At 51.7% G+C, this 22,808-nt stretch overlaps 1 protein-coding gene across 27 annotated transcripts in view; it reads right to left on the reverse strand.

Annotated features, from left to right (window-relative positions):
• Window positions 1-22,808, reverse strand: part of LOC144124579 (coiled-coil domain-containing protein AGAP005037) — a 489,877-nt gene that overhangs the window by 166,071 nt on the left and 300,998 nt on the right. The gene's annotated exons all lie outside the window — the stretch shown is intronic.

The raw sequence follows: 22,808 nt of genomic DNA on the forward strand, positions 1-22,808 counted from the left end.
CCGCAACATTTGAGCGCACGATGGACAACATCTTGCGTGGCCTCAAATGGCACATTTTCCTATGCTATTTAGACGATGTTGTCGTTTTTTTCCCCTGATTTTCCGACACATCTCGAGCGCTTGCACAAGATACTGCGCTGTCTCATCGACGCTGGTCACGAACTCAACCTCAAGAAATGTCGACTTGGTGCCCGCCAACTGACCATCCTCGGCCATGTCGTCTCCAAAGATGGCATCCTGCCCGATCCGGAGAAGCTTCGTGCTGTCTCAAACTTTCCCTAACCGACATCTGTTAAGGAGCTCCGAAGCTTCGTGGGCCTATGCTCATATTTTCGCCGCTTTGTGCGCAACTTCGCCTCTATCATCGCCCCGCTTACGAAGCTCCTGAATGGGCCCGCCTATATGTCTGCTTGGAACTCACCCTGCGACGCTGCTTTCGCTACCCTCCGTCGTCTTCTGACTTCACCACCGATCCTGCGCCATAACGACCTCAGTGCGCCAACCGAGTTGCACACCGACGCCAGCGGCGTGGGCCTCGGAGCCGTCCTTGCACAGCGTAAGGCCGGCTTTTCCGAATACGTTGTTGCTTACGCCAGTCGTACGCTCACGAATGCCGAGTCTAATTACACCGTTACGGAAAATGAGTGCCTCGCCATAGTCTGGGCACTCACAAAATTTCGCCCCTACCTTTACGGCCGCCCCATCGACGTCGTTACTGACCACCATGCCCTCTGCTGGTTGGCTACCCTCAAAGACCCTTCTGGACGCCTCGGCCGCTGGGCCCTTCGTCTTCAGGAATACGACATTAACGTCGTATATCGGTCGGGCTGCAAACATTCCGACGCTGACGCCTTGTCGCGCGCACCCCTGCCATCTCCTACGCCTTCTTCGTCCTTGTCCGCCTCGGCGCTGGCCGCGCTCACTGCCACGGACCTCCCCATGGAGCAGCGTCGAGATCCATGGATTTCTTCGCTCCTAGATGCCCTCAATGCGCCCACTACGGCTTCGTTACCCCGGGCCCTTCGCCGTAAAGCTTATCATTTCAGGATTCGCGACTCTCTACTATATCGCCGCAACTATCACCCGGATGGCCGCAAATGGCTCTTGGTTATTCCTCGCCAGCTCCGCTATGAAGTTTGTGCGCATCACCATTCCGACCCACAAAGCGCTCATGCAGGCTTGCTGAAAACCAACGAACGTCTGCGGCAGCGATACTACTGGCGTGGAATGTACAATTTTGTACGCCGTTATATACGCTCCTGCATTGCCTGTCAGCAGCGCAAGTCCGCTCCTCGCCCCTCCCCCGGCCCGTTACAGCCATTGCCTTGCCCAGCTCGACCCTTCGATCGCGTGGGCATCGATCTGTATGGTCCCCTGCCGTCCACGCCTGCCGGGAATCGGTGGATTATAGTTGCCGTGGACCACCTAACTAGGTATGCGGAGACGGCAGCCCTGCCTTCTGTTAGTGCTCGCGACATCGCATCCTTCCTCATCGATCATTTCATCCTGCGTCACGGCGCCCCTCGGGAACTTATCAGCGACCGCGGCCGTGTTTTCTTATCTGACGTTTTTCACGAGCTACTGAATGCGTGCCACACCGTTCATCGCAAGACCACTGCCTACCATCCCCAAACGAACGGCCTCACTGAACGCTTCAACTCTAGGAGACATGCTTGCCATGTACATTTCCTCCGACGCCTCCAATTGGGATCAAGTGCTTCCATTCGTCACCTATGCTTACAATACTGCCTCGCAAGCCACAACCGGTTTTTCTCCGTTCTTTCTTTTATATGGTCGTGAACCTTCTTGTCTCCTGGATACCATCCTTCCGCACCACCCCGACAGCTCGGAATGCACTTTCTCTCTGACGTTGCCCGTCATGCCGAACAGTGCCGCCAGCTGGCTCGCTCGTTGACGAGTACCACTCAAGGCCTCCGCACATATGCGAGTGACCGCGGCCAGTCCGCCCATGACTTTCCTACTGACTCACTCGTCTGGTTGTCTGTGCCGGCTGCCTCCAAGTTTGCAATTAAGTACCTCGGCCCATACCGTGTTTTGGAGCGCACGCCACCTATGAACTATACCGTCGAGCCAGTGACCCCCCCTTCGGATCATCGCTGTCGGGGCCGCGAAATTGTTCACGTCAGCCTCCTAAAGCCATACTATGACCCCCTTGTCACCCCTTCGCCCTGAGTCTCCAGGATGGCTCCCTCTTGTCGCCGGGGCAGTTGCAATGAAGAAGACGACAGTGCGCCACCATCGACGACGATGAAGAGGTTCGGCCGGCCTCGGCGAGCGGCTGCCGCGCGCGTTGGAGAGCTCGAGCTCGCTCTGGAAGTCTGTTCTGGTGCCGCTGCTGCTGGGTCAGTTTGTGCAACGGTTACGCCGCCAGCCCTTTCTGCTCCACAATAAACCACTCTTCAACATTATATATATATATATATATATATATATATATATATATATATATATATAAAACTGCCCTTCTGACTAGAAGAAAAAATGTCACGAAATAAAATAAGAAACTGACACTGAATAATCATAAAAGAACTTTGCATGCCACCAGAGGGTTAGAACCAGACGCGGTTCTTGCTTCTTGTTTAAATGCGATAATGTTATTAGAGTTGACGTCAGGCGCAAAATGCACCATTCGATGCCACGAAATTCGCTGATTAGTCGGGAGAGGACACGTGACCTTGTGACGTCATCACGACCTGTCCTGATGGGACACCGTGATTGTCCGAGAGAGATCACGTGAGCTTGTGACGCCATCTCAACCTGCCGACCATGGCAGGCGGCAACCTGGCCATCGGATTGTGAGCAACCTGCCCACTGTAGCAGGTGGCAATTCAATTAACGATTGGTCGACTGTGGTCACTTCACCTTCTGACGTCGTGAGAACTTGCCCACCAGGTTGTGAGCATCGCATTTTCTAGATAGGAATCTAGATAGCATCACAGTTCACGTCAGGAGAAACCCGGGGCCGTCCGACGTGACGAAATTCATTGACTGGTTGAGAGAGGTATGGCGTCACAAGGTAACGCGACCCCAAAGGAAGCAATCACAGTCCGCTACTCAAAGGAGGCAACTTCAAAAATGGATCGAAATCGATAACGGATATATAGTGTATCAGTAGTGATTAGTAGACGGACGGACTTAAGATGGCTTAGCAGATGGATTGAAATGGGTCAGTAGATCGAGGAGGATTAGGAGATTGAGAAAATGCGAAATCTAATGCTATCGCATTCCACCCTAAAGGAGGCTTCAGCGCCCCATGGCGGTTTTTTTTTTTTTGAAGTTCGCCACATTTTCTGAGCGCCGACTGTCATTGTGTTAATTCGAAGCATGCCCGTTCGTCGCGCCATGAAAACGCTGGTAAAACGTGCTAGAAATGCAGCTCGGTCTAAGTGTACGGGCGCCAAAGCTACGGACTCAATTGCCACCGAGAACCAGAACTAGTCGGACAGTTAGGCCCACTTTTAAGCAGACAATTAAGTTTACACGGCTTCGCGTAATTATTAGCCTGAAGTGCGAACAGACGGAGACGAAAGAAAGAGGAAGGCACATAAGTTCGCTCGAGTGCCTTCCCCTCCCCTTCGCGCACGCCTGTTAACACCCGAGGCTAATAATGAACGCACTCCAACTCGCCCAATACAACAACCTCTAGCAGCTAAGCCTAAAACAGGCCGACTGCAGCAGGATCCCACTGCAGAAGGCTTCCACTTTCCCCCCCTCCTTTCGCAGAGAGAGAGAAAGCAGGAACCAGACTTCGCGGAATTCACTAGCCGGCTTCAAAATTAGCCTAAAAGCCGAATCCGCGGCGTATTCGCTGCAGCGCAGCTGGCGAAGTTGTATTCGCGATTAGGCGTGTGCGAGCGACTGCACTCCCAATTGGAAACGGTCGCTGTGCAGCGTTCAGTTTCCCCACGGATTTTTATCTAAGCTGAAAATGCGAAAGAAAAAAAAGGGGGGGGGGGGTGTTCGAGATAGGAAAGGGAAGAAGAGCGTGCAGGTGCATTCAGCTGCGCTATTTCCAAGCTTGGAAAATGAAGGCACCGTAAAAAGGCCGTAAGAGTCATCTGTAGCCTTCCTCCCCTCATACATCGGTTGAGGCTGCCACCCTGCGTGCGGGCGACGGGAGACGAGCTCTGCTGTGCTCCCCGATATTTCCTCTTCTTAGTGTACGTATACGCTTCCTCCACCGCCGGCGTCATTACAAGAGAGCGCGACCAAGGCGCGTAAAGCCTCACAAAATGAGAGAATAAGAAGCGGACCTACCGTCCCTTCGTTACGATTGGATGCCCAGAGCACGGACACGCGGGTGGTGCATCCAATCTTGGCCGCCGCGGCTCCATTCGGCGGCCTGAAGTCGGTCTCTGGAGCAAAGCGCCGGAACCGAAAGCCAAACAATCCCCGTGCCTCGGTGAGCGAAGGCGCCATGACGGGCAGTGAAACCCACAAAGAATACGCTGTCTGCGCGCATAATTACGGCCGCATTCCTGCTTTATTTTATTTTTATTCACGCCCCTTACATCAACACGGTCTGCATCGGAAGCGACCTACTCCCCGCTGCAGCGCTGATATGCAAAGAAAACAAGCTCTTTCTTCTTGGCTCTGTGCGGTTCTACCAGCAAGCCGCGTTAAAAGCGCTCGAACAAGCTGCGCTACTTAACTTTTTCTGTTCATCTGTCTCAATCTCGCTGTACTAACGAGATTAGCTTTTTTTTTTTGAAGCCTACCAATGAAAAACAGTTATGCCATGAGCTCACTCAAAGATCCCAATAAATGAAAAGAAAAAAAGGTCAGAAACTGCGATCACCATCAGGGCTGAAACGCGAGCTGTGTGTGTTTTCAAAAGCGCGGCATTGATAAAAAGTAGAGCTTTACGCTGATTATATCTGACGCCTCCATTCTGCTTGCTGCAAACCTGGCCAGCGCTGCGCGCCGTCACCCTGAAGGCGTTAAGTACTCCAGCAGTCCGCCTCTTTATGAGTCTCGGCAGCGATGGAGGAAATGAATTATTCAGAGTCGGTGCACGTGTGGCACAGAAATCGCTCTCAACACTTGGCGTTGTGTAACTGACGAGCCAACGTAATTGCTAACCTGTAAGTGAGCGGCGGATCCATGACGCTACAAAGAACAGTGGCAGCATTGGAGTGTTCTCCTATTTTGCGCAAGGCACTACGTCAAATGAATTAACTATGCGAATATAAAACGAAAAGCTCATATATTATAGAACGTCAACATGCGCAGTGCACTCGATGGGACAGGTAAACAAGGCAGCGAAAGCGTTGGACACTTAGCTGCTGTCACACCTGGTACTTGCAAATTTATAAACCTGCAAGCGAAGTACCACCCTCTCCGAAAGAAAAAAAAAATCAGTGTCAGTGTTGTGAACGTTCCAAGAGCAACCTGCTGCTGGCAGGCCGGTTTTTACAAACCTTTCGTGGTTATTCAGAATGTTCCGTGTGAACAATGCGTGAATATTTCAGTGAGAAATAAAATAAATATTTTTAAAGAGAAACCGAAGCGAGACTAAGCAAGCGATTAAGGCACGTGCCGTGACACTGGCGCGTAACAACATTCGTGGCAATGTGTCTCATGTAATTAACGATAAAGCCTTTCACAATATGGCGTCAAAGATGAACAGTCAGTCTCTTTCGCCAAAATGCACTCAAAAGCATGTTACTGAGTTATTCAGAAGAACGAGCAAACCGGCACATTATTACGTGGCTAAACGAGTGATTATCGTCGAAGAGCCCATCGATTCACTGATGTCTTGATCAGTGGTCCGTCATATCGATTAGTTGCGCAACGAAGGAGACCAGTCGCGTATGTTTGCCCCGTGTGCTGCAAAAGAAGCACCAACATTGACCTTGGAAAAGGAAAGAAAACTTGCCCATAGGCAACGCCTATGATGGCAGCCATAATATGGAATAAAAAGACAGGGACATCGGTCAAGCTGGGTTTACTTTTCGCATCTGCTCCGCTGACATCGGAGGCCGCCTAATGCCTGTTTCACATGCAAGCGAACCGCTCGCGAACTCCGCCGCGGCGGCGAGTACACCCTCTCTCAAGCGGCGGAGAAAGCCCCAGCGGCTGGAGCGGCGAGGTTCGGGCAAGTCGGAAATTTTCGCGGCGGCGACGCGGCAGCACCGCATCTCAACCAGTGACGGCCCGGCGTTGCCACGCGAGTTTGTACGCCGCACGTACAAACTTTTGTTTAAAAAATAAATTGTATAAAGTGCTGTTTAATGCTTAAAACGCAATAATTATATTTATTTAAAGAAACTGTGAAAATAATTGACAAAATAATACTTTTATATTACGCTTTTTTTGTGTTTGCAGGCCACCAAAACCGGTTGCAGGCGCATATCTTTTGCCAGCAACGTTGGTTTTCGCAGCGGTGGGAAACGCGCAGCGGCGATGCATGTGAAACGAAAGCTCGCGAACCGCTTCGCAGCGCCGCGCCGCTGTTCGCTCTATTCGCCAATTCGCTTGCATGTGAACCGCCCTTAAGAAGAGCTCCCGAGAGGCGCCGGCTCTCCCAGACGCGTACGGTCGGCAATTAAAAAGGACCGCGCTTAGCAGCTGTCCTTTTCCCTTCCAACCCGCCGACGAAAGGGGGTCTCTGCTCTGCTGTTCTCCCCTTCTCGTCTCTTGCTCGTGGCAGCGACCACAGGGCCGTAGATGGGTGCCGCCTAATAAAAGCGCGGCCAATTCTCTCGCCGCCGCTCCAGCGAGCGCTGTGTGGGCAGCTCCCAAAACGGAAGCCCCTCCATTTCGGGGCGAAGGTGGAGGCGGGAAAGTCCTTCCCATCGCACCTCCTCCCCCACTCTCGCTCACTTCGAAGACGCTCGCTCGTCTTCATGCCCCCTTTCTTCCTTTTCTGGCTCTTGGAGACGCTCTACGGGGCTCACTTTGTGGCCGCTTCACGCAGCTACGGCGGAGAGTGGATGCTAGCTCTCGCACTTAAACCGGGAAATATAGCAAAACAGCTCATGCACACTGCGCAGTAACGGTGTAGCCGGCACAGGGATCGCAGGCGCCCCTTGCGTGGGTCGCCGCGGCGCATTGTTCGCACGTGTCCACGGCATGGATGAGAAAAAAAAAGCATCTCCCCTAATAGAGGTCTTCCAAGACGATCTGGGATTTCTCGCCGCCGGTGTAGCTTCTACGCCCTACGAACACTGCATTCTCGCGAGAATGCTCTTCTCCCACGAATATGCCGCGTTTCGCAACCGGCCGACCGCTGGTTCACATCGCCTGAAGACGGAGATTGGTTACCAGCGAAGGCAGAGGTGCAGTGAAGAAGGGTCGGGGAACAATGAAACAGCGTTGGGTAACAGTGCAACGGCGACGTTTAGATGTGGAAAAAGACAGAGAAGTTATCAGATGAACGTCGCCAGTTCTCGCACGTTGTGTGCCAGGAATTTCGTGTAGTAGTTATGTAACTCTCTGTTTATAGTCAGTGATCAAAACTCATTGCGCTACCTTCCTCCTAATGACATTGTGAAGGGTTTACAGTTGAAGCAGTACTACACCAACATATCGAGCCGAGATTGCTTACAAAAAAAACTAACTATCGATAAATCATATCTTATGTCTCTTGAGCTTACCGCATACGCATTTTGCATGTCACAATGCCTCGCATACAAGACAAGCCACCACAGAAGGGTATTTAAAATTACAGGGTGGCAGGCAGTGGATCCGACTGAAAATTTCTAGCGGACAAACCTCGAAAATCAGTTGCTTTTAAAGGGACTATGCAATAAATTAATTGAGATTACGTAGAGCAGACGAGAGATAGGCATTTCATCACTCGTCACCCCAGTGCAAGAATTTTTGAGCTAGCATCAATAACAACCAAGATATAGACGATTAAAAATTACGCACATCCTCTCCCACCTTAACTCGTACACGCAGGGCACCACACAAAAATAAAGAAAACAGCTCTGGGACTGGGCCCCGCCTATGGTCACGTCATCCGCTGACGTTACTTTTGCAACTTTCGGTTATCGCTCCAAGCACCCCAGCAGCAGAGTCGGCGGCGTGATTGCGGCGCGCGTCGGGTTTCTTTGCTTGCCGTCTGTTGTAGTATAGCAGTAATGGACCCGGATCTCGAGGCGCGACTGCTCGCTCTTACGGCCGCGATGGGCATCGAGCCCTATGCGTTCACGCCGTACCGGCTGAACGCCAGCGACGATAGTAGCGACTCGGCGAGCCACTGCGAGTGGCTCCGGAACTCCCGACAGAAGGAGGCGGCAGAGGAAAATTGAAACCATATGCGCGAAGGCAATGCCCTGGCTCGCGCTTGCCCGAAGTTCACGCGGCGGCACGATCAGACGACTTTCACGGCTACCGGAAAGTGTGCCCGTGACGTCGTGGCTGCCGTGGCTCCAGCGAATGACAGCGTGCGGTGGCCTGGTGACGCCATCGGTATAGAGGCGTCTTTTTTCACGATTTTAGTTTCAAAATCAGTCACTAGGAGCACACCAATCGGCCCGCGAATTTAAAAAAAAAAACACTGTTTTTAAAAATTCATAATAAATTGCTGGCTCAGTTCTGAAGACTCATACTTAGTGTGAATGCTTCTTAGCACCATTTCTAAGCATTGAAAACGTTTACAAGCGACTTTTAATTCATTGCATAGTCTCTTTAAAGAATCCGGTCTTTTTCTCAGCGGAACAACGATCTAGGTTTTCTTTTAAATGGTTTTTCTTCTCCAAAAATGCATTTGTGTACTCATTTCCCTCTTCATTCCTTTTTAAGTTGGTATTAAGCTTCTCGTAGTGTGCTAGCATGAGCTGCCTTGCAAACTGCAATCTACTTTATTTTTAGTTGCGAGGATAAATCTACCGAGTTCGTTGCCTTACTCGACCCGTATATCATCGACGTGAGAGTACTGGGAGCGAATACATATTAGTATTTAACGACCGTGTGGTACAGCACCGTCCCTACATTGTGAGATAAACACCCCAAGCAAACTGGCACAATCTGCTTCCTCCGAAAAGCACATGACGTCATCCTGGGCAGTAGACGAAGCGTGCTGCATGGAGGAACTATACGATTGAAAGCAAGGAAAGGGTCTTGTTCTAGACAACTGTTTTTCCCCCATTGACGTAGTGGTCCGTGCAGCCACTAATTACTTGAGTCGAGCAGGGGTACTGCTGTCAACAGCAGTGCCGTCACAGCTGGGGGCGAGCAATAGTGAAGGGTACAAAAAATAAAAGAGAAAAAAATGTTTACTAAATATCATTTCCTTTTTCTGCTTTACATCTCTATTATTGGCGAAGGAAAAAAAGCGGGGGGGGGGGGGGGGGGGCGTACGCGAGGCACATCAATTTTTATTACTGTGCACTGTCCTGTTGCGTTCCGATGAAGTCCACTCTTTTTCATCCATAGAGCACAATATAAAGCAGGCGCTATAAGGAGGCGGCAGCCCTGCTTGGCACCTCATACGAAAGCTACCCACGAAATTTGCGCAAAGAATAAAACGCATTGTTCACGCCGAAGATGCCTATGGGAGGATTCCTAGTGCCACCGGCTCTAAGCGGCTGGGTGTTTTTCGTTCGTTATTGCGTCATCCCAGCTCCGTGCTATCATGTGGCAACACTGGGAAAACGCTCAAACGATGCCGAGGTGGTGTACGCGTCCCTCGAATATGAAAGGGAGGTAAGTGCGAGGATTCGGTTAATGATTACTCATTAAGAACGTGCAACACATACACTTTGTACCGTTTTCTAACTCGATTTCCTTTCCGCCTATAATATATCCAAAAGTCATTCTCAACTTTGGCAAAGAAACAATATTAATTGGTTTTTTGGGGGGAAAGGAAATGGCGCAGTATCTGTCTCATGTGACGTTCCTTGTGTGTGCTACGAGGTTCCGCGTTCGACGGCGCGGCGTAGACGGAGACCCAGATGACAGCAGCATCATCAATTACCCAGCCATGCTCTTTGAGAGTGACGACCAGAACGAAGGGGTTTAAGCCCAACCGGACCCAACCGGACCCGCCGCCGCGGGGAAACGGGCTTTATCCTCCCCAATTGCCGTGGCGGTTCCAGGGGCGGCCTCGTTTCGGCGGGCCTGGCCCCTCCCGAGCACATCCCAGGACAAGGGACCACTTTCCCGGCCGGTGACCCGCGGGAACTGTCAGCGGGCCAGAGCGCGCCTTACCTTGAGGAGCGAGTGTCAGTTGACGGATGGAGAACGGAGGCCGGTGACCCGCGGGAACTGTCAGCAGGCCAGAGCGCGCCTTACCACAGCCGACGCTATGCGCTACCTCGAAGACAACCTTCTTTCCCTCGGACTCAACACGTGAGGGGGGCGAGACCATAAGTGCGGTGGTATGTTTGTGCGCCCAAGTGAAAGCCCTAGCCCCCCTCCTTCCCCTCCGGCGTGGGCGTCCTCACCCTAGGGAGTGTGGAGAAGAGGATATAAAAATCGACAAGCAGTACGGAAGCAGGACGCTCAGGACGACATCGTTCGCCAAGGGGGCCTTCAGCGCCGAAGCCCGACGGCGTGCAGCTTCTGCCAGCAACCGTTCGAGATCAACTCCGGAGCCCCTCCATCGTCCCCATGAAGTCGTCGGCACGTAAGCTCGGACGCCCCAGCCTCTAATGTATAACTCTTAATCATGTGTAATTATTGAATATATCTGTTTGTTTAAACTGAGCCATACGGTGTCTCTTTGCCTCTCCGTCCCGTGTGGACCTGCGCATTATGGGCGGTCATCACACTGGTGTCAGAAGTGGTGTCTCAAAAGCAAATGTCCTCTGAATGCTGTGACATTCATGACTTCAAAATTGTAATCAAAAGGGAATCACGGGACTGATTGTGGGACTTTTACCCCCATTTGAGAGGCTTGAGGCACTGGAGGGCTTGAGAAAAAAAAATGTCTGTATCTGAGGGAGCTCCCACTCCACAGCCGTCGCTCGGAGCAAGCATGCTGGCATTAGGAAGCGTCATTCCGACGTTTACGGGAGATAAGACAGGGGTTCCAATCTGCGATTTCTTTTCCATGCTAGATGAGATTGGGAAAATGGGGGGATGGTCCGATGCTCAAATGCTGGGAATGGCGAGGTGTAAGATGGCAGGAGCTGCTCATGATTTTGCATGGCGAGAGGAAAAAGTAAAATCCACAAAATCATTTGCGGAATTTAAGAAGCTCGCGTTTGAGCATTTCGACACTGAACCACGTCACGTGCGGGTACAGAGGTTCCGTGACGCCGGACAGATGGTAGGGGAGGACGTGCGAACGTTTGCGTCGCGGCTTCAGCGCTTAGAGCGCGATACGTTAAGCAGGAAGGAGGAAGGAGACCAGCTAAAGAAGAAATACGCGGAGGATATACTTAAAAAGGAAATGACCGCTTTGTTCGTGGCTGGTCTGCAAGACCCCGTGCGCCGGTTCGTGCTCTCGCGCAAGCCGAGCAATTTCGACCAAGCCGTGGAGGCCGCATTGGATGAGGAACAAAATGAGGCGTTAACGACAGCCGCAGCGAGAGTACGCGTCATAGAGAGAGTGGTGCTCAACCCTGAGGTTGCTCTCTTGACAGAGCGGTTAGATCGCTTAGAACAGCTGCTATCTCAGCAGGTAGAACGCCAGGTTGAAGCGCGCTCTCAACAGCGCTCATTCGCTGGAAACCGGAGACCGCCACAAAGCTACAGGCGCGGTATGCGAGATATTGAAGAAATCGTATGCCTCGCTTGCCAGGGTCGCGGACACATCGCCAGGTTCTGCCAAAACGTGCGCCGTGGGGAGCCACAAAGAGAAGCAGGCGAGACACGCCCTAAGCAAGCCTACAGCGGGGCTCCAGATACCGAGACAAAAGACTAGTTAGTCCTCCCCAGCCTGAGGAGCGTGGGGAGGGAGCAGTGGATGATGAGGTGGTGGTAGTTTGTGTGGCCGACGAGGCATGCCCTGTTGTGCGTTGCAAGTTAAATGGTTGTTGCATGGAATTGTTGATAGATACGGGGTCAAAGGTGACATTGCTTAAGGAGAGCAGTTTTAACACGCTCCGAAGGAAAGGGGGACCGCGAGGTGTTGGAAGCGTCTGGTGGCATGGCAACCAAATTTGTAGGCATAACGGGGGATCCTCTCGGCATAAGTGGACTCTACCGGTTACACTTCTCTCTCGGCGGAATTGCATTGGAGCACCCCTGCTACGTATGCCCGGACACGGTGTCTCTGCCAAACGGAGTGTCAGGTATATTAGGGCAGGATTTTTTGAGAAAAGGGAAGGTAGTAGTCTCATTCTCTGAGGAAGAGGTTAATGCGGGCGGCTCAAAAGTTCCGTTTTTGAACAGGAGAGGGGCTGAGATTCGCATTACCGATATTGACACCCGTCAAACAGTGGGATCATTGGAGAAGGTATATTCGCGGGTTGCCGTCAGGCTGGTCGATGAGGCGGTCGTCCTTCCTTGGTCGGAGCACATTTTGTACGCGTTTGTGCCTTCAGATGTAGAGAGCGGCGCCGTGGGAGTGCTTGAGCCGGTCAACTCTCTCAGCAATGGCCTGAAGGCAGCCGCGTGCCTCGTGACAGTTAATGACGCCCACAGAGTGCCCCTACGGGTGGTTAACTGTAGCCAGCAGCCACTGAGCCTTCCCAAGAACACAACATTGGCTTTCTTCACCTCTGCGAGAGAGCAACGTGAGCCCACCGATACGGTACTCGCAACTGTAGAGCATGCTAGTCCTTCAGCTGCTCCAAAGGTGTCGTTCGATCTTTCTCACGTAAAATCCAGGGAGAGGGAGGCTCTGGCTGGTTTGCTGAACGACTACTCGGAGGTATTCGCCGCGTCCAACCTGGATTTGGGCTGCTGTGGCGTTATAAAGCACAGGATAGAAACCGGCACTTCATCGCCCGTTTACCAGCGTGCGTACAGGATTCCTTACTCCCAACGTGAGGAGATGGAGCGGCAGGTGCAGGACCTGATTGATCGCGGCATTGTCGAACACTCAAAGTCACCCTGGGGAGCACCAGCACTATTGGTGGAAAAGCCAGATGGCTCGTATCGATTGGTAGTGGACTACCGCAAACTAAATGCCGTAACTCGCATCGATCCATACCCCATCCCCAATATACAGGAGACGCTTTCTCAGCTGGGCTCTGCCAGGTACTTCACGGTAGTGGACATGGCGGCGGGATTCTGGCAGATAGCAATGGATCCGGCAGATGCCGAGAAAACGGCATTCAACACGCCCTCAGGGCACTATGAATGGAAAAGAATGCCGATGGGTCTGGCCAACAGCCCTGCTGTCTGGCAGAGAACCGCTGATGTTATCCTGGCAGGTCTTCTGGGGAGGCTGTGCTTCGTGTATATGGATGACATAATCATATACAGTGACAGTTTTGAGAACCATTTGCGCGATATTGAGCAGGTTTTGGTGCGACTAAGAGGAGCGGGTCTCAAGCTGAAGCTTTCTAAGTGCCAATTCCTCAAAAACGAGGTGAAATACCTCGGGCACGTTGTTTCAGCTGACGGCGTGCGACCGTACCCTGAGAAACTAAGGTGTGTCTCGGATTTTCCATCCCCGACTAGCGTCCGCCAGGTCCGGCAGTTTCTCGGCCTGATCGGTTACTACCGAAGGCACATAGAGGAGTTCGCCAAGCTCGCTAAGCCGCTCACCGCCTTAACAGCCAAAAATGTCGCCTTTCGCTGGGACGAAAACGCGGAGGATGCTTTTGGGGCCCTGAAAAGGAAGCTAATGAGTGCACCGCTGTTGCGCCACCCGGATTTTAATTTGCCCTTCGTTATGGCCACAGATGCGTCAAAGTTCGCAGTTGGTGCCGTGCTATCTCAGGTTACCGAGGGCAAAGAACATCCCGTTGCTTTTGCTAGCCGACAGCTGAGCCCCACAGAGCAAAAGTACGGAGCTACGGAAAGGGAGTGCCTCGCCGTTGTCTGGGCAGTAAAGCACTTCAGATGCTACCTTTACGGCCGCAAATTCAAGCTAGTCACAGACTGCCATCCTCTGAAATGGGTGATGAGTGTCAGGGACCCTAGCTCGCGACTCGCTAGATGGAATCTACACCTGCTGGAATACTGCTTTGAAGTTGAGCACAAGTCAGGAAAGACACATCTGAATGCTGATGCACTCAGCCGCACAGCTGCCGTGGCAGCTATAGATGAGTTTGTCCCCGTAGTCGACCCCGCCGAATTACGCACAGAGCAGTGCAAAGATCCTGACCTAAAGCGAATAATCGAAAGCTTAGAGGGCGCACCGTCTCACCCCGAACAGCTAGGTTATTTCATTGGCAAAGACGGCACCCTGTGTCGGCGCACGAGGCCTACCAGGAAAGGGAGACCAGAGAAAACCGCTTGGGAGAGAGTCGTCATACCTCGGTCGTGGACAGAAAGGGTTCTTCGCGCGTTTCACGATGCGCCATGCGCCGGTCATTTTGGCGTAGCGAATACACGCAGGCGTGTGGAGCGTTTGTACTTTTGGAGTGGCATGCGACAGGATGTTAGAGACTACTGTGCGAAGTGTCATTCCTGTCTCGAAAGAAAAACACCCAAGGGACGAAGACCAGCTCCAATTCAGCCGTTCCCTGAGGTTTCGGCTCCCTTCGAGCGGACAGGTATGGACATAATGGGCCCATTGCCCACGACCACTTCCGGAAACAAGTACATTTTAGTATTTGTCGATCATCTTTCAAAATACGCGGAAGCGGTAGCACTCCCAGATCAGAAGGCAGACACGGTTGCAAGAGCATTTGTCGAACAGATCGTGCTCCGACATGGACCCCCGAAGCAACTCTTGACAGATGGGGGAACGAACTTGGTGTCGCAGCTAATGAGGAGAGTTTGCGAGCTGCTTAAGATCGCTAAGAAGCAGACAACACCGTACCATCCGGCTTGCAACGGCGCGGTGGAGCGACTGAACCAAACCGTGGCCGGGTTCCTGTCGCATTTTGTTTCGCGCGACCAGCGGGACTGGGACTTGTGGCTCCCGTATGCAATGTTTGCCTACAATTCCGCAGCACACGAGAGCACGGGCGAATCGCCATTCTTTCTTCTCTACGGCCGAGACCCGGACCAGCCTAGTGAAGTGCCAGAGGGCCCCCGTCGTGTCCCATACGCTTCACTGGACGACTATAAGGTGGAGCTAGAATCGCGCTTGCAAGTGGCGAGGGACATCGCAAAGGAGGCCTTAAAGAAAGCGGCGAAGCGCAGGAAGGAGGTGCACGATCGCAGTGCTAGAGACGCGCCGTTTAATGTGGGGGACAGCGTGTACATTGGAAACGGCCAAAGGCAGATTGGGCTAGCTCGTAAGTTCCAGATGAAGTGGAGAGGACCGTGCGAGGTTGTCGAGAAGCTTTCTCCGGTAAACTTCAGAGTCCGAGACGTGAACCGGCGCTTGATAAGGATACACGCAAATCGCCTCAAGTCGGCACCGGTTCAGTATTCACGAAATGAGGAAAGGGAAAGCGCGGATTTTGATGGGGACAGAAGTGAAGCGGAGCGCGCAGATAGTTCGCAAGAAACGCCCTCTCCTGCATTTGTTCGGCAGGCGCCAGAGGTGACGGCCGGAATGCCACCGGATTTACTTCATGCATTGCTAGAAGAAGAAGCGCACGAGGTTGCCGCGCAGATAACGCCAGGAGAGGCTCCTGCCACGAGCCCTCGCGAGTCCCAAAGCAGACAAAGGGTCACAGACTTACTTAGTATGACTCATGAAGGCCGATATCCGCTGCGAAATCGGAAAGCTAAGTCGGACTAATGGCGTAAACAGAGCGGAGTTGGTAGTTAAACCTTTCTGTCATTAAGTAACACCTTCACAGGAGAGCATGCGGAGCGCATGCAGAACCTGCCCTACTTCCTTTCGTTATCTATATTTTTGTCTGTGCCGTGATCGTGCTAGAAGTGGGAGCTCCTTTGTAACTGTGGTAAATTTATTTCGTCCAGTTTGGACTAGAAAGGAGAGGCTTGGGTGCTGAGTTTCATGTTTATCTGTAAAAGAAGATCAGTGCTGCCCCTGGAGACGCCAGTTATGACAGCGGAGGCATATGGTGTTGTGCAGTGGTTTTGAGTGCAGCGAAAAGTGTTTTGTCGGACGCACTGTGCGAGGCGATTCAGAAAGACAAGGGGAGCTGCATGGACTCAAATGTTCGGAGAACATTCTTCTGGAGGGTGAGCGAGTGTGACGTTCCTTGTGTGTGCTACGAGGTTCCGCGTTCGACGGCGCGGCGTAGACGGAGACCCAGATGACAGCGGCATCATCAATTACCCAGCCATGCTCTTTGAGAGTGACGACCAGAACGAAGGGGTTTAAGCCCAACCGGACCCGCCGCCGCGGGGAAACGGGCTTTATCCTCCCCAATTGCCGTGGCGGTTCCAGGGGCGGCCTCGTTTCGGCGGGCCTGGCCCCTCCCGAGCACATTCCAGGACAAGGGACCACTTTCCCGGCCGGTGACCCGCGTGAACTGTCAGCGGGCCAGAGCGCGCCTTACCTTGAGGAGCGAGTGTCAGTTGATGGATGGAGAACGGAGGCCGGTGACCCGCGGGAACTGTCAGCGGGCCAGAGCGCGCCTTACCACAGCCGACGCTATGCGCTACCTCGAAGACAACCTTCTTTCCCTCGGACTCAACACGTGAGGGGGGCGAGACCATAAGTGCGGTGGTATGTTTGTGCGCCCAAGTGAAAGCCCTAGCCCCCCCTCCTTCCCCTCCGGCGTGGGCGTCCTCACCCTAGGGAGTGTGGAGAAGAGGATATAAAAATCGACAAGCAGTACGGAAGCAGGACGCTCAGGACGACATCGTTCGCCAAGGGGGCCTTCAGCGCCGAAGCCCGACGGCGTGCAGCTTCTGCCAGCAACCGTTCGAGATCAACTCCGGAGCCCCTCCATCGTCCCCATGAAGTCGTCGGCACGTAAGCTCGGACGCCCCAGCCTCTGATGTATAAATCTTAATCATGTGTAATTATTGAATATATCTGTTTGTTTAAACTGAGCCATACGGTGTCTCTTTGCCTCTCCGTCCCGTGTGGACCTGCGCATTATGGGCGGTCATCACACTCATATATCTTTGGACACCTGAACCACGCCGTAAGGGAAGGGATATAGGAGGGAGCGAAAGAAGAAAGGAAAAATTCATTAATTTCCTTTTCTGTTTTGGTTGTTCCCTTTCATATTGGAGGGACCTGTACCATACATGAGCCAATAGGTTCGGAGACCTTTCTTCCCTTCAGGGCCTTCCGGTTGGTATTAAGGCACGTCGAAAGCGCTTTTTAGCCATGCTGCTGACCAACAGATCGAATTCTGTCCACTGCGAGAAACAGAATTCATCGGAAAACAACACGGCTCTACACCGTAGAACCAGAACAAGAGCAATCCGGGCCGCATGAGTTCCCGTTGAACTCAGGGCCGTAACTGCTTCAAAAGGCGCACTTCACACCACTTTGATAGGCGCCTGTACAGAGCTGGATTAAGCAGCGGTCAAGTGCCCTTCGGTCCCCGCCTTTACCGCTCCATCTCCGTCGACACTCTCAGTCACGCACCAGCGGGCCCATAATGCGCCAGACAGAACCGGCAGTGGAAAAAGGCAGCGCCACTCCCTAAGCGTATACACCACAGGCCGCCCGAGAGGCTGTCCACGCAGTGGCAGCGCATTGTACGCGCCACTGAACGCGATCAAAAGCCGCCCGAGGAGCGATTTAAGCATATTCACTGGCCTATACACGAGCGCCTCGCTCGGCGTATGGAGATTGCGGTGCATGCTCAAGCTGGACGCCGTGCGCAAGCATTGAGGACGGCGCGGCGAAGGCGGTAGCGGAGAACGGCGCAAACGCCGTGCTCCGTGCTATCGGGTCGACGAGCGATTTCATTCTTTTTTCTTTTTTTTTTGCGGACGTTGTAGGAGTTGTTTTTGTACGATAGAGCGTGTTTGGGCATTGATGCGTGAGCCGGAACGCGTGAAGAATATAATCGGGAAGAATAAAACGAAGCAAAAATGAATAAAACAAGGAAGAAAGCGAAAGCGGCTTCTCTCGAGGCGTTCATGCGAACATGGGCGCGCTCTTCCGTTTGGCCTGGCTCGAAGAAGGGCGCTAAGCGATTGGACAGATGCCATACGGATGTGCCTGCTTCGGCCTCTCTCCATCCGTGGCGCCCTCTCTCTCAGGAGAGGGTGTATCGGCGGCGGTCACGTCACTCGAAGACGGCCACAGGCGCAGAATGGAAGGAGCGAGGAACTATGCGCAGGGGTCACAGGGGTTCACCGGGGATGCATGGGTGGGCGGAGCCATCGAAACGTGGACCGCAACAGCGAACGCCGCCCTGCCGAGTGAACTGGCGACAGGCAAACGCGCATATGAAGAGCACGCGCATATGCTCCAAGCGAAAGTAAGCTAGAGGGAGATTAACGGTACACCGGGAAAATATGTCTCGTCTAAAACGGACTTTCTTTGAAGCGGCACCATTCAGGTTCAGTGGTTTGTGATGGGCAAGTGTATTTCACAAAGGCGAAATGTTTCCATATACTTACCGAACGTTTGCGTTCTCAACAGGGTTCTGGATTGTGACGTTTTTTTTTCTGAGCCTGTCAAAAGCACGACTGCACTGCTTAAAATATGCCCCACCGCTTTTTAGACACACGCCAAGATTTTATCGTTTGTTCAGAAAGTCCGGCTTTTTTCAAAGAAAGATCTGGTATAATAAAATGCACAATTTTTCGGATGTTTTTTTTTTCGCTTTAGTGTAACGCAGAAAGAAGAAAAGCGCCTTACTATTCCACTCCACGGAAGAGGACATCTTTTTTCTTCCTTTTTCAGGCGAGAGTTGCTAACGGTACAGCCGCCATATTCCCTCACCAGTGGTAGCGTCGAACTATCGCGTGATGCCACCGACCAATCACAGGGCGCTTGGGTGGGAGGGGGCTGTTATAAGTTGAACGCTTGACGAACGCAGCTACCATTTTCACAACGATTGCGTTACAGCCTTACTAGATAGCGCAACTGAGCCGGTAGCTTTCTTTTTTTCTTTACCACTGTGCACAGACTTCTATCTGGGTCCTCTCACGGAGTCGGCCACGTTCGATCCATAGTGAGAAAAATACACGACGGGTTGTATTTTGTGACACTCATTCTCCTCGCTGCACCCACTTGTGGCGTGTAATAGCTGTAGCCAGCAATTTATATCTTCTGTTCAGGTATCAGAAGCGGACGTCGCCAACGTTAGCCACTGTTGAGGATCGCTAAAGGAAAGAAAATAAAGCGTACCGGAAAGAACCCCCATAAAACATTGCCCGGGAAGAAACTTTGTCACGTTATCGAATTTTGCTGTCTTGATACTAAAACGTTGAAATTCAATTTGCGAACCTATAGTTTGCAGCAGACATTCTTCGTAAAAGTTATCTGCGGGGTAGCAGGCGCCTGAAAGCCTTTCTTATCGTTTTCCCCATCCGGCCTGGCCTTGGCGTCCATCCTTTCGTGTTTTTGTTATGTTTTTATCAGATGCTAGGTTCTCCGCATAGATGTCGTTCCAGGTATTTTGTCTTCACATTCTTTGTGCGTGTCACAAGGAGCCTAACCTGACCTTTTTTTTCCAACCTCGACAAGAGCAAGAGAAAAACGTAAAGCGAACCGAAAAGCAGCAATAGAAGAGTAATACTGACGAAACATCGTGGTCTGAACAAGAAGTGCTCCCCGCATGCAGCAAGCCTCTAACGGCGGGTAATTAAGTTTCACATGCCGACAGCTGCAACAATAGGATGTACAATTTGGCGACTCGTGCTAAATCCGTGTGGTGTGTGTCCACCGCATAATAAGGACAGTGACAGCAACACGACCGTGCTTCCCCTCAGTATTCAGACAGAGGCGCTGTGGCGTCGAGATTTTGTGCGCCACTTGGCAGGCAGCGATACAATGTGCATTCATGGAGCATTCGTTGAGAGCTTTGAACGCAAACTTATTGAAGAGTTAGACGGAGGGCTTTCAAAACATTTGGAACCCCGACGAGCGTAAGCGGCTCAGCGTTGCGAAATGACCATAAGCCAAATTTTAAACAATGCCATAACGGTACAACGCGTCCTTAGAGAGAATCGCAACACCAGTGACGCCGCCTCTTTCCGCTATATGACCATGTAATTCGCTGAGCGCGTTCGCGCAGACTGTTCCCTCTTATTAGCTATATAGTTACTCTATTTCGCGCCGTCGTCGTCGGCGGCGTCCGCAGGTTCAACTTTCCACCTGCCCTGGTTGACAGGTGGAAAAATGGAGAGAGAGGGGCACCTGTCTAGATTTATAGGGAGATGAGGATAGTAGGATAAGCATGCAAAAGTGGAGAGAGGGAAATCCTCCTCACCTCTTTTAGGGGAAGAAGGGAGAGGGAAGAGGGTTGGAGGAAACGGGTGGGCCAGTGGCGAGAAAAAAAAAAGGAACATGTCTGCGAAAAGTTCTTTACTGCCACAGCACAGCTAACGCTCAAACATTCCCGTCACACGTGTGTAACGGCGCTGTCATTTCTTCTCTCCTTTTATATTCATAAAAGGTTTGCTTCCGGAGGCTGCATGGCCATTTATGTATTCAAGTTCAGATGTCCAAGCAGCCCTTGTGGCCATGTTCTAATGAACGCTTCATTCATTTTCTGAAATATTGGCTTCCGACGCGCGACGGAGGGATGGTTAGAATGGAAGTGAGAGTTATTGCCTGAATCATCGGTGTCGTTTGAATACAGCCGAAGGCGATCGAGCCAGCGCGTAAAACCGGCGAATTAGTCCTCCGTGTTTGCGTTAGGCGATGACGGGGCCACAAATGAGAGCGAATAATGCCCACAAATTTTCTCACAAAAGAGTTCCTACGCATGATGTCGCTCCTCACGGCGACCAAGCCAGAAATAAAGGCCTCGTGCACAGTCACGCACGGCCAGCCGACGTCAGAGTGACCATGCACTCTAAACACAAGGAGTAAAAAAGAGAGTAAGCTCCGTTTCATTAAAAAAAGTGCGCTATAGGGCACCTAGCCCTTATAAAAATGGCCTATACACGGTCTATAGATTTCTTATAGACTCTATTGCCTTCCTATGGATATTGCTTTCGTCTATTCATAGTGAATAGACTGTATATAGACAAAAATCTAATAAAGTGTATGGCCATATAACTATAGATTGTCTATAGACTGTCTACAGGATTTGTATCGCCTAAAGACTATTCTCTACGATTTGTCTATAGACAGACTGTATACTTAATAGACAAGTCTGTGGACAGTCTATAGACTGTATAAAGAAATTTTTGTAAGGGCCCTTTTTACTCCTGTGTACGGGTGATAGCAGGCACTCCGACGGCTCTTGGCAATGGTTGCATTCTGCTGCCTTCCCCCGTGCTGCAAACATGTGAACGGCCCGCCGCGCAGATCAATTCCGCGTCTCGGGTGGTCGTTCACTTCTCTTTACTGGCCACAGTACGCACCTACAGGTTCATCACTTCGTGCACACATATCGTTCGCGTTCGCCGAAATCGCGTTAGCTGTGAAATGCGGCGGTGAGCATCGTGCTGGGGGAGGCTGCTCGTAAGGGGGGGGCTCTGCCTTCGTGGTAAGCGACGAGGGGCTTCTATTTTTTCTGTAACGCCTACCCTGTCGAAAAACACAATAGAAAAGTTTGTGTGATCACAATTTTTTTTCTCTAATGGTTCTGTTCAAAAACTTCTAACAACACAACTTTTTGTTGTAAGAACAGTTTCGTGTCGCTATTACAGAGAAGTACAGAAAACAGAAAAGCACTACGGAAAAAACTGCAGTATACTGCAGCAATAGTCTACAAAACAACAGAAAAATGTGCCGTTACGACAAAAATACCAAACACATTGTCGTATTTTTGACACGGTTCCCACTGGGTACAATTACTAAAGTAATCAAATCACCCACGCCCTGTCCTCGACCTGCCTCGAGGACGACCTCGCCTTTAATCGTGCTGAGTCGAAGGAAATGTAATCACTATTGTTTCGATTCGGTTGACTGACCACACTGCAGTCGACGCACTGGGGACAGCAACGAAGAGAGCCGCTGATTTCCGGCCACGAAGGGCCGTTTGATTGCAGGCAGCCAAGAAGAAATTGGCGTCTACAGGAATTAGGCCCGGCAATTCCCATCGTCCTCGCGGCGGCCCGGCTTTTTCCCTGTCCGAATTACCGTTGTTAGCGTCGGCGGCACTTTCCGGCTGGTGCCGTCCATGCGAATGCTTACGTACGATATCTATCCACGTAACGCAAATGCTGCCCACGGGCTCGTTGGTTTGAGCCAATTGGAGAGCGAGGCATAGATGCGAGCATACCAAGGCGCGTCGTCAAAGAAACGAGTGTCAACAAGACGCTGCGTTAATTACCCCAACGCGAAGGCAGTGACATATCTGTACTTTCTCGAAGTCGGTGGAGTAAGCAGGACGATGAAAATCGCGCAGGTTTCCTTTCTCGAGAATCTATACAAGACGAAAAAGCGAGGACAGAGCCCGAGAAAGGAAAACATTGATCCGCTGCCTAGCGGTCCGTGAACTGCCTATCGGATGATTAAGAGAAGGCCCCGCTACGCCTGCTTTTTGCGTCCGCACACAAGACAAGATTATCCGAAATCCCCGCTAATCCAGGACTTCGTTAATAAGACAAATCCGCTTATACTGAACTCGGCGCAGAAAAAAAGCTCTTTGCAGGCAATTACGTCCCCTAATTAGATATAAATATTTGCGATATTTGGTCGTACAGAAGCCGTCCACGCGCTAGAACCTGACCAGCTCTTCACTCTGTTCAACACCACATGTGTCCTCACGAGACGAAATCGCCGCAAGAGTTCTATTATGGCGTCTCAGTCATTGCCT

This window comes from Amblyomma americanum, chromosome 3, assembly GCF_052857255.1.
Source record: "Amblyomma americanum isolate KBUSLIRL-KWMA chromosome 3, ASM5285725v1, whole genome shotgun sequence".
Classification (NCBI taxonomy): Eukaryota; Metazoa; Arthropoda; class Arachnida; order Ixodida; family Ixodidae; genus Amblyomma; species Amblyomma americanum.